Source organism: Pinus tabuliformis, chromosome 2_1 (genome assembly GCF_031772625.1).
Source record: "Pinus tabuliformis cultivar Carrire ecotype Pingquan chromosome 2_1, CPIR1, whole genome shotgun sequence".
In the NCBI taxonomy this organism is placed as follows: Eukaryota; Viridiplantae; Streptophyta; class Pinopsida; order Pinales; family Pinaceae; genus Pinus; species Pinus tabuliformis.
In genome coordinates, this window is record NC_142299.1 from 352966129 (window position 1) to 352970636 (window position 4508).

A 4508-nucleotide genomic window follows, 5' to 3' on the forward strand; every position below is an offset into this window, starting at 1 on the left:
TTCTGATAAAAAAATTGGTTTGCACACAACACACACATGAAAAATCACTCACAATAAACAATCTCTTATTTTATCTATTTACAAAGGATCAATAACATTCAAGTTTCCTCACATTTTCTTAGCTTTCTTTTAAGGGAATCAAGTCAGAACATGCTCTAATACCATATTAGAAAAATAGAAGAGATCACTATTACAACTATCACTATTAGAACTATTGACTCCTCGTAAATCCTAATAACAACTACACATGATATAGAAGCATTACTTCCAACATCAGCATAATATACTACTTTCATAACATTGATTCAATACAAAATAATAATACAAAATAATGCTACTTTATATACTTTAATCAATAAAATAAAATGGAAAGTAAGTCGACATAATAAGAAAGCATGTTAACACAATAATAACTGCATACAAAGCGCATTACGGAATATATTGATTGTCACAATTACATGGAGACAGACGAGGCATACCCTGAATACTTTCATTTCAATAATAGCATTAGCATTTTAAGGATGGAATTAAGGATGGATCTCTGCGAAATCTAGCGATTGTTTCCCTTCCTGCTTGTTAGAGAGATAATGGGCGTAGTCTCCCTGTTTGTACGATCTGGAGAGATACTGTGGATTGTAGTCCGCATGTTTGTACAATCTGTAGAGGCGTGGGTGAGCTTCATCTATAAGCTAAGGCAAAGGACCAATTTCCACATTGTAACTTGACGCATGGCACGTGACTATAGACAATCTTTCCTTCTTCCTATTCGTCAGTGCCCTATGCTCTATACTCTTGTATTTCCCATTCGTTAGGACCTGCATGTAACATTTCCAAATAAGATTCATATACCAATCAAAAGAAAAAGTGGCAACAGTTCCAACCGTATTGGAAAGTTGAAAGTGGCAACCGTATTAACTTTTCTAATGAGATTCAAATGGCAATAGAGACTGAATTCAAAAACGAAAATAGCGGAGGTTTTCGAAATATACTAATTGCTACAGTGGAAAAGTAAGATTCTTTAGAACCTAGAGAAATTTCCAATGCTAGTCGTTCGCGTGTAATGTACGGAACAAATCCCTAAAATTTATGTCATCTCGAATGAGCATAGTTTTGTATTACTTTTTGGTTAAAGCGAATATATGTTTTCTTGTTAAAGTAGATATATAGTGACCTCTAGAGTGTCACCGATATTGATGTCCAGAGCGTTGGGGATAGGTTCCACCGAAATTCATTGGTTGTTGTTAAAAATTTGCAGGCCTACGGACTCGTCGTCTTGTTGTAATACAGTTAGAGCACTCCCGTCTGAGTGGGCGCTTAAACCTAAAACAAGGTTAGGTCTCCTATAGGGCGGATAGTAATTCATGCGCACGGCTTACACGTTCTCTCCGAACATGTCGTTGAAGAATTCGAGCTTCAGCTGGAGATTCTCGGCAATGAGGCGAAGGAGTGTTCTACATAACTTCAAAACCTCCCTTGAATAAGCTTTCAAAATATCCCCGCAAGACACAACGAAGCCAAATAATAAATCCAATAGTTCACTGTATACGAAGAGCAAACTGCAAGAAGTGACTCTTTCAAATATAGAAATTCTGGTATTGATTTTGAGAAGATTTTGTTAATTTTTTTTGAAAATTTTAGTTACTTTGTTCTAGTTTCAAGATTTTAGGTATTCACGATAATGCTAAATCTATTTCCATCCCTTAAAAGAGATTTACACACTCCAAACAACTAGCAATAGTGGCCACCTGCTCCGCTGTTCAGTTTTTAGGTAGAGGAGTTCCCGAAGTTGTTTGCGAAGAACAGCGTTAGGTAATGCCTCTTCATTAGCTAATTCCTCTTGCCAGTCATATTTAAAGCAGAATCGATTAGGTAAAAATTGAGAATATTGCAAACAATAAGAAAATTTGGTTCCACCGTGACTTAGTTTCGATATATCCATGATTAAAATAAACGTATGTTCACGTAAGTCTAATTATTTACACAGGTTGGATGGGAGCATTGCACCACCTGAAATGAGGAGGTTTAGATGGCCAAAGTTTTTCCATTCTGATAGCCTATGGCATTGTTCCCAACGCCGTGATATCACACCAGTCCATCTTCTGAAACCGTGGCCATATCCTTGGATAGTCCCGCGCTTCATTGGGTACTTCTCTTTCTCTTCTAAGGGGAGCTTGAAAAACTCAAAGGCCACTGGCTTTACGCGGTTAAGTATTTCTTGATCAATCCCATGATTCAATACCTACAATTCATTTTATTCAAAGTAACAAATAAAATATAGTCCGTACTTTATCAACTGATTAAACTAATAACGAATGAAATAAAAGATCAGCAAATACTCTATCAATGATAAATTTGTAATTTCAACAGGGCAGGGCTGTTTTTGGAAAAACCGGCCCGGTCTCCCCGCACCACCATTCGCAGAAGGCGGTATCCATGAAGGGGGACCCGACACAATCAAATGGCGCCACCCGTCCCGTGTACAACAGCCGAAACAGCTTTCCCCGGACGCTAAAGTCCGTTTGTTTTGCCCGAGGTTGGTGTGCGAACCTCGTTGGATCAGCCACCGTCGATTTCCGAAGTTGCCCTCAGCCCGCATCAAATCAGATTTTGGGTGGAAGTCTTTTTGGGTTGACCGCCGTAGGAGGAATTCAATGGAGTTTAATGTTTGTCGTAGTTTTTTGGTGAGGCCTTTAATAAGGTGATGGGCATACGTCCCATGCCTTTAATATAGTTATGGGCACGTTTAATATGTTTTATATTTTTTTATATATGTTTTTATATATACGTTGACATAAATATAGTTTACGTGCCTTAGTTTTTTTTATGTAATGGAGTGGTGGCTGCGTAGTGTTGTGTGGGTTAGTTTTTAAACGCACACCAGTGCGAGAGCTGATGGAATTGTAATGAACGCACAACAGTGCGAGATATCATTGGAATGGTGCTGCAGTTGACAATGTAATGTATGTGTGACTGCGCACAGTGGAACAAAGTTTTTTTTGTGGTGTGCATTAAGGCTGCGCACGGTATGCGCAAGAGAGAGCAAGGGAAAAGAATTTTAAAAACAGGGATGCAATGTTTTCCTCTTCCCATTGAAGAACAGAGAAACACCATGATGTTTATGTAATATCCACAGCAGTGGAAAATCTGTGAGAGCAGCAGAGATTTTTTTGTGATTCCCTCTTTGCAGAGAGGATGAAATATGTATCAGTCTTTTTGTTTTAAGCAATAGAAAATGTTTTATGCTGGACTGTTATGAGTCATTCTGTTTTAATAGTTTCCCTGTGCAAAGGTCATGGAACAAAGGAAACAGAGCATTGGCTCTGTGATGTCTGTTTGTATGGTTTTGGTATTTTCCCATTTAAAAATACCCAACAGTGGTATCACAGCTAGTCCAGGCTCTTTGAAGACTCAGAGAAGCTGAAGGAAGGTGTTGTTGCAGCAGTCAAACTTCTCGAGCAGTGTGAAGACTCAGCCAAAAGAGTTAAGGTATTTTTCAAAGCTTTCCTTTCTGTTACTGTTAAGAGAACAATCAGTGATTTAAAAGAAAACACAGTCAAGTATTTAAAGCCTAGATAAGAATGGCAAGGTCAAAGAAGAAAGCCTCCAAGCCTGCTAAAAATGTGTCTCCCTCTTCTACTAAACTAGAAGGCAATCTACTTGAAAGCATTGTATTTGAGGTTCCAAGATTCGATGGAAACTTTGATGTATGGGAAATAATGATGAGGGTTTTCCTAATGTCTGAGGGGATTGAAGTCTGGGAGTCAGTGATTGATGACAGCAAGATGGATAAAGAATCCATGGAGTATGATGCACAAGTAGCAAAGACTATCTTGAATGGACTCCCTGATTCTGTGAAGAGGAATCTAGGAAAATATACATCAGCAAAGGATATATAGGATAGACTGCATGACCTTCATGCAAAGGGAACACTGACCATGACCATCAGTGAAGAAGAAAGTTATGAACTCATCATAGAAGCTGAATGTGAGAAGGTTGACCTCATCAAACTTCAAGTAAAAGAAAGGGATGAAGAGCTCATCAGGCTTAAGAAGGAGCTTGACCAATGCAAGAGGAAACATCATGAAGAAGTCATATCCATGACAAATCAGCTGAACAAAGCAAAGAAGTAGGAAGATGACTTGTTAAGTCAACTTGAACAAAGGCACAAGAGAGTGAATAAGCTTGTGGAAGAGATCGGACAGTACAAGGTAGAGGTCTCCTCCCTTAAGTCCGAACTACAAGAAGCCAAGAAGCAGGCACAAGGAGTTGAAAATAAAATGAAGAGCAGTCAAGCAAAAGATGAAGAAATCTCCAAAATGAAGACAGATATTATCTCCTTCAAAATAGTAGCAACTGAAGCTACTCGTAGCAAGGAAGAAACTGAGGGACAACTAGCAAAGAAAAATAATGAATGTGAAAAGCTAGAAGAAGAGATTGTCCTCCTCAGGAAGAAGGTTGAAGGGATGAACAAGATCATGAAGAGCTCTCAAGCTTTGGATGACATGCTC

General features: G+C 38.6%; 1 pseudogene; it reads right to left on the reverse strand.

Annotated features, from left to right (window-relative positions):
* Positions 1–527: 527 nt before the first annotated feature.
* On the reverse strand, positions 528–2435 carry LOC149200310 (protein LATERAL BRANCHING OXIDOREDUCTASE 1-like; annotated as a pseudogene).
* Between the last annotated feature and the right edge of the window lie 2073 nt (positions 2436–4508).